This window comes from Vombatus ursinus, unplaced genomic scaffold (genome assembly GCF_900497805.2).
Source record: "Vombatus ursinus unplaced genomic scaffold, bare-nosed wombat genome assembly UNPS02014812.1, whole genome shotgun sequence".
In the NCBI taxonomy this organism is placed as follows: Eukaryota; Metazoa; Chordata; class Mammalia; order Diprotodontia; family Vombatidae; genus Vombatus; species Vombatus ursinus.
Genome location: NW_020954590.1, coordinates 32,356,355 through 32,367,858, shown reverse-complemented (window position 1 = coordinate 32,367,858; position 11,504 = coordinate 32,356,355). Strand labels below are relative to the sequence as shown.

At 32.7% G+C, this 11,504-nt stretch overlaps 1 pseudogene; it reads left to right on the top strand.

Annotated features, from left to right (window-relative positions):
* Positions 1-243: 243 nt before the first annotated feature.
* LOC114054186 lies at positions 244-2,358 on the top strand (annotated as a pseudogene).
* Positions 2,359-11,504: the final 9,146 nt, after the last annotated feature.

Sequence of the window (11,504 nt, the reverse complement as noted above, 5' to 3'; positions counted from 1 at the left end):
ACATACTTAGAGTATCCTAGGGAATCAACTAAAAAAAATACTACTTCAAATGACTACAAATTTCAGCAGATTTTTGGGATATAAAACAAATCTACAAAAGTCATCAGTATTTCTATATACTATCAATGTAGTCCAGTGGGGAGAGAGAAAAAAATTCATTTAAAATATCTGCAAACACTAAGTGCAGCAGCCGCCTTTCTTCCTCCACAGTAATCAGCTACAACCCCCAACCCCCCAGCAACCATGTCGAAGGGACCCACAGTTGGCATTGATCTTGTCACCATTTACTCTGTGTGGGAGTCTTCCAACATAGGAAAGTGGAGATCATTGCTAATGACCGAAGAAACAGGACCACCACAAGCTATGTCACCTTCTCCAACACAGAACATTTAATAGGTGATGCTTCAAAGAATCAAGTTGCAATGAACCCCACCAATATAGTTTTTATGCCAAACTTCTGATTGGTTATAGATTTGATGATGCAGTTGTACAGTCAGATATGAAGCATTGGCCTTTTGTGGTGGTGAATGATGTAGACAGGCCTAAGGTCCAAGTGGAGTACATAGGGAAGACCAAACATTTCTATCCAGAATGGTCTTGACCAAGATAAAAGAAATTGCTGAAGTTTACCTTGGGAAGACTGTCACAAATGTTGTGATCATAGTACTAGCCTATTTCAACGATTCCCAAACTCAGGCCATCAAAGATGATGTAACTATTGCTGGTCTCAATGTGCTTTGAATCCTCAATGAGTCAACTGCTGCTGCTATTGATTATGGCTTGGACAAAAAGGTTGGTACTGAGAGAAATATATTGATCTTTGACCCTGGAGGTGCTACTTTCAATGTCTCCATTCTTACCATTGAAGATAGCATCTTTGAGGTCCTGCCCACATCTGGGGCCCCCCACTTTGGTGGGTAGGACTTAGACAACTGAATGGTCAACCATTTCATTGTTGAGTTCAAGTGAAAGGACAAGAAAGACATCAATGAGAACAAGAGGGCTATTTACAGTCTGCACACCATTTGTGAACATGCGAAGCATACCCTCTCTTCTAGTATCCAGACCAGTATTGAGTTTGATACCCTCTATTAAAGTATCAACTTCTATACATCAATCACCTACACCCATTTTGAAAAAAAACTAAATATTGGGGCAGCTAGGTGGCACAATGAATAGAGCTCTGGCCTTGGAGTCAGGAGGACCTGAGTTCAAATCCAGCCCTGGACACTTAACACTTACTAGCTGTGTGACCCTGGGCAAGTCACTTAACCCTGATCACCTCACCATAAAGCAAAAAAGAAAAAGAAAAAAAGAAAAAAAGAAAAAAAAGAAAAAACTAAATACTGATCTCTTCCATGTCAAACTGGAACCTGTGGAAAAGGCCTTAAGAGATGCCAAACTAGATAAATCATAGATTCATGACATTGTCCTGGTGGGTGGTTCTGTTTGCACCCCCAAAATCCAGAAGCTTTTGCAAGACTTCTTCAATGGCAAGGAACTCAACAAGAATATCAATCCTAATGAGGCTATTGCCCATAGTACAGCTGTCCAGGCTGTCATTTTTTGTCTGGAGATAAATCCGAGAATGTGCAGGACTTACTGCTGTTGGATTTTACTCCTCTTTCCCTTGGAATTTAAACTGCTGGTGGAGTTATGACAGTTCTGATCAAATGTAATAACACCATTCCCACCAAGCAGACACAGACATTTACCACGTATTGAGACAACCAGCCTGGTATGTTTATTCAGTTTTATGAAGGTGAAAGAGCAATGACAAAGGATAACAACCTGCTTGGCAAGTTTGAGCTTTCAGGATTCCCCCCAGCACCAAGGGGGTGTTCATCAGATTGAAGTAACATTTGACATTGATGAAAATGGCATTCGCAGTGTTTATGCTGTGGATAAAGCACAGGCAAGGAGATCAAGATCACCATCACCAATGAGAAAGGTTGTCTGAACAAAGAGGACATTGAGCGTATGGTCCAGGTGCCTGAGAAATACAAGGCTGAGGATGAAAAGCAGAGAGACAGGGTGTCTTCCAAGAATTCTCTTGAATCTTATGGTTTCAACATGAAGACTACTATAGAGGATGAAAAACTGCAAGGCAAAATTGGTGATGAAGACAAACAGAAGATCCTTGACAAATGTAATGAAATAATCAACTGGCTGGATAAGAACCAGACTGCTGAGAAAGAAGAATTTGAACATCAGCAGAAAGAATTGGAGAAGATCTGCAACCCCATTATTACTAAGCTGCACCAGAGTGCTGGGAGTGTGCCTGGTGGGTTCCCAGGGGGTGGATCAGCCCCATCTGGAGGTACTTCTTCTGGACTCACCATTGAAGAGGTCAACTAAACACACCAGAAGAAAAAACGTTCCACACAACTTTCCAAAAATTGAAGGTCTCAAATTTGTAACCAATTCAGTAGAAGTTTAAAAGTAACATTTAAACTACTGTGTAAATCTGTGCATTCTGAGTACTTGAATGTGTGCAGAGGGAGAGAAATGAACATTGCACTTTATCAGTATTGTAAACAAGTGGAAATGCAATAGAATAAAATCTATTTAAAGTTGGCACCATAAAAAAAATCTGCAGATAATATACAACACTTGGGAGTTTACCTGTTAAGATAAATACAGGAATTACATGAACAGAATTGCAAAGCACTTTTAACAAGAAAAAAAATACATATAAACAGTTGGAAAATATTAATTGCTCAAGAGTAGGCTGAGCCAATATAATAAAAATGACAATTCTACCTAAATTAATTTACTTATTCAGTGTCATACCAATCAAATTACAAAAAAAATATAGCACAAGAAAAATAATAAAAAATAATTCATCTGGAAAAAAGGTCTAGAATATTAAGGGAATCAATGAATTTGAAGGAAGTTGTCCAAGCAACACCAGATATCAAACCATTTTAAAAGGAGGTAATCATTGAAACAATCTGGTATTGACTAAAAAATAGAATGTTGGATCAATAGAGTAGGTAGATTTGGTACACAATACACTGTAATAAATGAGTGTATTAATATAGATTTTTTTTATAAACCCAAAGTTCCAAGCTTTTTGCAAAATAACTTATTATCTGACAAAAATTTCTGGGAAATCTGGAAAGCAGTTTGACTGAAACTAGGTAAAGACCAACATTTCATACTCTATATCAAGATAAGGTCAAAATGGGTACATGATTTAGATATAAATGGTATCAAATGCAAATTGGGGGAGGATGGAATATTTTACTTGTCAGATCTATAGATAAGGGAAAAATTTACAACCAAACAAGAGATAGAGAGGATCACAGGCTATAAAATGGATAATTTTGATTACATATTTTTTTAAATTGCACAATCAAAACCAATGCAGCTGGCACCAGAAGAAAAGCATGAAACCTGGAAAAAATTACAACAATTTCTTTGATAAAGACTTTTTTTCTCAAATAAACAGAGAATTAAGTCAAATTTATAAGAACACAAGTCATTCCCCAAATTATAAATGTTTAAAGGATATGAACAAACATTTTTAGAAGTGAAAGTTATTCATTAACTTATTAAAATGCTCTAAATTACCATTGATTATAAATATAAAAGTTAAAACAGTTCTGAGGTACCACCTCATCCCTATTAGACTGACTAATATGATAGGAAGGGAAAATGACAAATGTTGGTAGTGAAGTTGTAAAATTGGGATACTAATGCATTGTTGGTGGAGTTGTGAAAAGATCCAACTATTCTGGAGAACAATTTGGAACTATAACCAAAATGCTATGAGATATAAAATGCATAACCTTTGACCCAGCAATGCCCCTACTAGATCTATATCCCAAAGAAAAAGGAAAAAGACATATTTGTACAAAGATATTTATAGCTGCTCTTTTTGTGATGTCAAAGAATTAGAAAATGATGAGATCCTGTCAATTGGGGAATTATTGAAAAAAAGTTGGGGTATATGATTTTGATGGAACACTTTTGTGCTATAAGAAATGATGAGAAAGATGGTTTCAGAAAAACCTGGGAAAAGAATTCATGCAAAATGAAATGAGCAGAGCCAGGATAACATTGTACACTCTAATAGCAATATTGTATGATGATCAACTATGAATGACTTAACTATTCTCAACAAAACTATGATCCAAGTCAATTCCAAAGAACTTATAATGAAAAATTCTCTCCTCCTTCAGAGGAAGAACTTATGGAGTCTAAATGAAAATTGAAGTATAATGTTTCACTTTAATGTTTATGCTTTTTTTCCCTTCAACATGGCTAACAGAAATGCTTTGCATGATTTCACACATGTAATTGACAATCACATCTTGCATTCCCAATATGTGTAGGAGAAAAAAAGAGAATGAGAGATTTTGGAATTCAAACTTTCTTTAAAATTAATTTTTAAAATAAATAAATAATTTAAATATAATAGTGATTTGATTTTTTTTATATTACTATTGTTAGCTTTGATTTCTTCTTCTGAAAACAGTCTGATACTATCCTTTGGCCATTTAATAAATTGGAGAATGCCTTTTTTTTTTATCAATTTGGCTGAAGTCCCTATATATTTGAAAAATACATTTTTCATTGTAATTTTTTCTGTAATTTTCCCCCAAATTTTTTGCTTTCCCTCTAATTTTGGATGTATTGGTTTATTTGGTACAAAACCTTTTTTATTTCATGTGATAAGAATTATTCATTTTACCTGCTGTGATTTTATTTTCTGTTAATTCAAAATTCAGTCCTAATCCATAGATTTGACAGGTAAAATTTTCCATGCTCCCCTAATATGTTTCTGATTTCACCCTTGATTTCTAAATCATGTAGCCATTTTAACTGCATCTTGGTATGTGGTGTGAGATGTTGACCATATCAAGTTTCTGCCAAACTGCTTTCCAATTTTCCAGTGATTTTGGTTAAATAGTGATTTCTGGCCCCCAAGGCCTGGATCTTTGGATTATCAAATACTACAGTATCATGGACATTTATCATGATATATTGTGTCCCTAATCCTTTCCACTGATCCACAAAAGACTGTGGTTATTCTTTCATAGTTGACTAACTTCTCAAATATTTCAGTAGAGGAGGTCCTTGCCTTATAAAGATTTAGGCAGGCTAAGGGTTAGAATTTGACTTAGCCAGTCAATCATAATTGCTCTTATCTAATGGCCAAAACTCTTTAATTCCATCAGGTTGATTGAGAGCTCTCTTCTTTTCTTTTTAGGTCATTTGGAAACTCCCCAGTTTGATCAGGGATTGATCCATATTCTTTATATGTTCTTCATATTTTCCCTTCAATTTAAACTTATTTGTTTTAATGAACAAATCTCCTGGTTGAAAAGTGGCATGTTCATCCATATTTTTTAATTCTGGATATTTCTCTGGTGGCTTAGGGTGTTTTATTCATTGTTCCTTTGAATACATTGCTCTAAAGTGTTTCACTAAAATCCATATTGCACAGTTTTAAACAGTTTTTAAAAATGAGCTTACTTTATTGTTATTACCTTAGTTGGTTATCTGAGATATTACATTCACCTCAGATACGTGATTATATATTTTAACAAACATACATCATTTTGCAAAATATCTACAAGCTACCTCCTATCTTGGTGATTGCAAGGAAAAGCACATTCCATTCCACAAAGTGTTAAACAAACAAATAAATAATGGGTAGTGGAATTAAAAGAAGAGTAGATTAAGAAAGGCAGTGAACAGAAGCAAAACAAACACATGAGGAAGGCATAGGGTAAAAAAAAGTAAAATTAATAAAATATGATGGAGATAACCACATAGTTATTGATCATAACTGTGAATATCAAGGAGATGAATTCACCCATAAAGCAGGAGAGCAAAATGGATTAGAAACCAGAATGTAATAATATACTTACAAGAAACACATGAAAGTGAAAATACATCCAGAGTTAGAATAAGGTGCTGGAACAGAATGTATTATGCTTTCACTGAAACAAAAAGACAGATAAATATTGCAGACAAATCAAAAGCAAAGATAGGCCTAAATTAAAAAAAAAGATAAGCAGGGAAACATTTTTGTTAAAACGTAACATAGGCAATGAATTAATCCCAATACTGAACATATTCACACCGAATGGCATAGAATGCAAATGATTAAAAACAGAGTTAAAGTAATTATAGAACAAAATATACAGTAAAGTATACTTATTGGGGACCTAAATTTGCCTTTCCCATACCTAGATAAATATAACTATAAAACAGACAATAAAGAAGTGAAAGAAATGAATAAAATTTTAGAAAAGCTAGATATGAGAGATGTCTGAATAACATTGAATGAGAGTAGAATGTGGTATACCCGTTTCTCAGTTGTGCATGGCACCTTCATTGCAATTGACTATGTATTGTATCACAGTAGCCTCAAAAAACAGACAAGCAAGCATATTGAAAGCATCTTTTTCTGAGCATAATGCAATCAAAAGTACATTCAATAAGAACATCCATAACATAGACTAAAAATTAACTGGTAACTTAATAAACCAATCCTGAAAAAGTAAGCTCTTAGAAATAGAAAAAAAAAATAAGAAATTGGGGAGGAGGGGCATAGTCATACATCACTTTTCAGAAGGAATGTCTTTTCCCAAATTATCTGTTGGAGCATATGACATAGTTTTTGAATACAGCTTACTGACCTGATGTTGGTAGAGGTCAGTGTGTATCTTTTCTCCAGTGGATACCTATAACAAATAGAGAAATCTAAATGGAGTTTAAATTGATATCACACTAAGACAAACAACCTAACAAACATAAATCAAAAAAATTATATCCTCAAATGTATATAAGACATCAAAAAGTTTTGAATATTTGGTTGATGTTTTTCATATATACATATGAAATGTATATGTAACACATGCACAATGTAGATATATACAAATAAATGTTTTATATATATCATATAATGCACATATATGCACATAAACATTATATATATATATACAAGTAAATAAATGCCATATATAAAAAGCTTATATATTCATACACATAAATGTGTATTCACATTCACATACATACACACATTCTTTTTGTATTTCTAGATCATATATAAAACCATATATATGTATATATAACACATGTATGCATAATCACATATGTATATATGTGTACAGAGAGAGAGACAGAGAAGGACAGAGGAGGAGGGAGGGAGAGAGAAAGAGCCTTCACAATGTTCTATGTGCATTCCTCGGAACTAATATTCTAGGGATTCGACATTCATAACTTTATAGCAGTTTCTATCATTATAATGGACATATTAATATTATTGTTATTCATTTTAAATATTTGACTAAACACAAATTTATATCAGAGCAACTAATATGATTTGTAAAGGAAACCTGATGGAAAGTTGATGATCCAATTGCCTTCTGTAACTAGCCAAAAATAACAATGTTTTCCATAGTGCTAGAATTTTAGCACTATATCTACCACATTATGGGTACTCAGTAAATATTTATTGATTGATTGACAATATCAAATATTCATTTTTTCTAGTAGATTCTTATTATATTAGCATATTTGAGATTGAGAATCTGGTTAACAATTTTTCTAAGACATCTATTCAGATTCATAATATATCCAAAATATTGCAAGTCCCCAAATTTTAATATGCTTTCTGGCCTATTCTTGAGTTTTTCACTCAGGTTCCCTGAGTCCATGGTCCTTTCTGGAACTACACTTCTAATTTCACAAGCCCTCTTTAGTACATTATTCTTTTTTCCTCTTCAATTGGAAGGCAAAAGTAGCTTAAGAAAACATAATTTACAAAATGTCATAGAAAAACAAATATTTCTCCTATAAACATGGAACACACTCTTCCACAAATACATATAACATCAAAGATTGTATTAACATATAACTCACAAGCGGAGAAGCCAACATGTAGGGAAAATGTGGGCAAGACAATTTTTACATTCACTCCAATGCCACCCTACCCCTTACCTATGGTATCTCAATGTATTTTAAGCTGATACACATGAAGTGTTATCACTGTGTTCTGCATTATTTTTCTGTTGTGATCTATATTATTGACAATTTAAAACACTTTAAATATAGCAGAAGTTTGACATTTAATTGTAACAGGACTGACATAAAATCAAGTCAAATGGCAAAGTATAAAATAATTAAGAATTATGATACCAAATTAATTAAAATACATTTTCCCCTAAAGATTCCACTGCTAGGCATAACCCACTAGGAAGAAAATTATAAAGAGAATGACTCATACATGATCCAATGCAATCCAATAAACATTTATTAAGTCCCTATGACATGTCAGGGACTGTGCTAAATTTTGGGGATACAATTAATAAAAAGAAGCATAGTCCCTGCCCTTAACAAACTTATAATTTAAAGGGAGAGATAGAACACAAAAGGAGAAAAGAAAGCAAGGGTTGAGAAGACAAGACAACGTGGGGTATTCATTATGAGAGTTTTTCTTATCCCATGGATTTGAAACCAGACAGGGCAGTTGATGCAAAGTGGAGTGAGGTAAGAGTCCAGTTTCTGTCCTCTAAAAAGGAAGGCAGTGGGAAAAGTTTGGTATTACATGCTCCAGCCCTCTAAAGAGAGGGGATAGGAAACTGAAGGAGGTAGAGTCAATCAAGGCTTGAGTTAGCAGCAGGGTAGTGAGTTTAGAAGTGATGAGCTTGTTCTGGGAGGGATATCTTGTTCAGTGGAATTTAAACTAGGGAAGGCAGTAGATGCAAAATAGATTATACATTTTTTATAGTAGTTCTTTTTATTGTAGCAAGGAACAGGAAAACAAGTTGATTTCCATTGACTGGATATAATTCTTTTAATCTGTGACACAAATATAATATAATATTACTTAGTTAAAGAAATCACATATATTATATATATACAGAAGAACATGAGAACACAGATATAGTGATGCAAAGTAAAGATTGAATGCAAAGTAAAGATTGTACAATAAAGATAATGATGCATATAAGGACCACCACATTGCACATGAAAATAATATTAAGCATTACCAAAATAAAAAACGAATACTGAGAAATTATAATGACCAGTCATGTTCCCAAAGAACATAAGTTAGAAAGCACATTCCTCACCCTACCCAGCATGATAAAATTATTGACCACTTCATTTAATGTCAAAAATTTTTATGTTTGTTAGTTTTGGGGGGAAATGGTTTATTTTCTCTTTTCTCTTTCTTGTTTAAAGGATAGGAGAGGGATACATTGGAAAATATAATTGATGTAAAAACAAAGTATATAAATAAATATTTAGAAAAGTATTGTACACTTATATTGATCTAAGTTTAGATTAATAAGTATTTTATATGGTCTCTAGGTCAGTTCCTTTTATTATCATTTTCTAGATGTTATGTTGCAACACCCCAGGCATGATTCCAAGCCTTTAAGGTAATTTTCAAAATTATAGAAATTGAGTGATCCCTATATTTTAAAGGAGACAATAGATATTCTTCCTGTTCTCTGTTATTCTCCTGTAATTTCCTTTTCTTTATATATGAAATCTATTCAAAATATCTCACTGTTGAATTAATTATTTAACTATCATCTACTATTGTTCATAATTTGTTGGAAACATCATGGAGGCACTAATTCACCCCACTTTACCAGTTATTACCATGTAGAGTCATTTAGTGATGAAGTTGAGATAAGTGTGGACTGGAAAACATTGTCTTACACAGATATCTCTCTTACATTTGGACCTCTTACAATGAAGACTAGCCCATTTCAAAGTGAGTTTCTTCATTTCATTCAGCCACTATATTCTATTTTTTTCTTTAAAAAGAAAGAAAACTCTTCCAATGCATTTAAATGAACATAAAGGTTTTACTAGAGAACTGTTTATAAATTGTATTTGCATTTTTACATTATTTTAATAAAAATGATAGTCTAAAAGTTTCTTACATTTCTTTTTATTATTATTCTTTTATGTAATTGTTTATTATATGAAAAATTCATGAATGGAACAATAATAAAGTACATATTCTATATACTACTAAGTAGTTAGTTGGTAATGTTTAGAGAGGCTATTTGTACTAAAAACAAAATGATTGCAAGCCACAAACAGAGGGAAATAATTAGTAGTGAGCACTGTTCTAATGGAAAAGGCTGACCTTGGTGACAAGAAGTTTGGAGTATAAGGATGACTCTTCACTGACTAGTTAATTGATCTGATACAAATCAAAAGTTGTATAAAAAAAGTTTCTATTTCCTATATTTGAAAATGGGGATCAACAATAATGTTGTTAATTGGGATAGGAACTGGACCTATGGTTTAACTGGTATATGGAACTTCAAGATAAATAATATTATTTTACCAATATTGGTCAGAAACTTTTTTTAAAGTTGCCCAGAGCAGCAGGTGTCAGACTCTAATAGAAACAGATCTCTATGGTGAATATTGACTTAGAAAATAAAAAAAATGAACATTATATATATTGCATTACATTTTTAAACTTATTTTGTTAAACATTTCCCTGTTATATTTTAACATGGTTTGCAATTTTCCATTTTGTAGGAATTTGACAGTTCTGACCTAGATCAATGAAGTCACACAATATGGAATAAGTTCCAAACAGATATAGATGATGTAGATATGAGAATAGATGTACAATTTTAATCAAAGAATAAATAATATAAATGATAGAAAATCATTAATGATAATCATGAGACAATATTCAAACTTCATTCTGTGAATCTTCCTGGAATTCAAAAATCAAAGCTAAGTGTGAAATTCCTCAATTGATTAACGGTCAGAAGATATGAACTGGCAGTTTTCAGATGAAGAAATCAAAGCTGTCTACAAACATATTAAGAAGTGCTCTAAATTACATTTGATAAAAGAAATGAAAATTAAAACAACTCTGAAAACATCACCTCACACCAGATTGATTAATATGACAATAAAGGAGCATGATAAATGTTGGAAAGGATATCAGAAAATTGGGACACTGATGCATTGTTGGTGGAGTTATGAACTGATCCAAACATTTTGGAACTATGCTCAAAGGACAACCAAACTGTGCATACCCTTTGATCCACCAAAAATACAATATAAGTGTACAATCATTGGTAGTATTTAAACTAAAGTCCTCTGGATTCTATGACTAACTCTCTGTCTCTTACCAAAATGTAATTAAAAGAAAAAAAAAACCTGACAATAGTGATCATCATTTTGAACCAATGTATTCCTCCAAAGTATTTCTCAGAATATAAAACACTTTAGGACTTGCATTAAACAATATATGCAGAGGCTGTTGTCACCTCAACAACCATAGGAGAAAAAAAAAGGTGATGCTATCATGGAATAACCTAAAGATATTTGTCAAATGTTGATATGATAGAAGCAATTTTAGACAGCAATTAAATATCTGTGGGAGACCATTAGAAATTTATATCTAAATCTAGCTCATACAAGCAATAGGGAATTTGAATGCCTTATCAACAAACTCTAGGCAACACCAACAAAACAAAAGTCTACAAAAAATATCA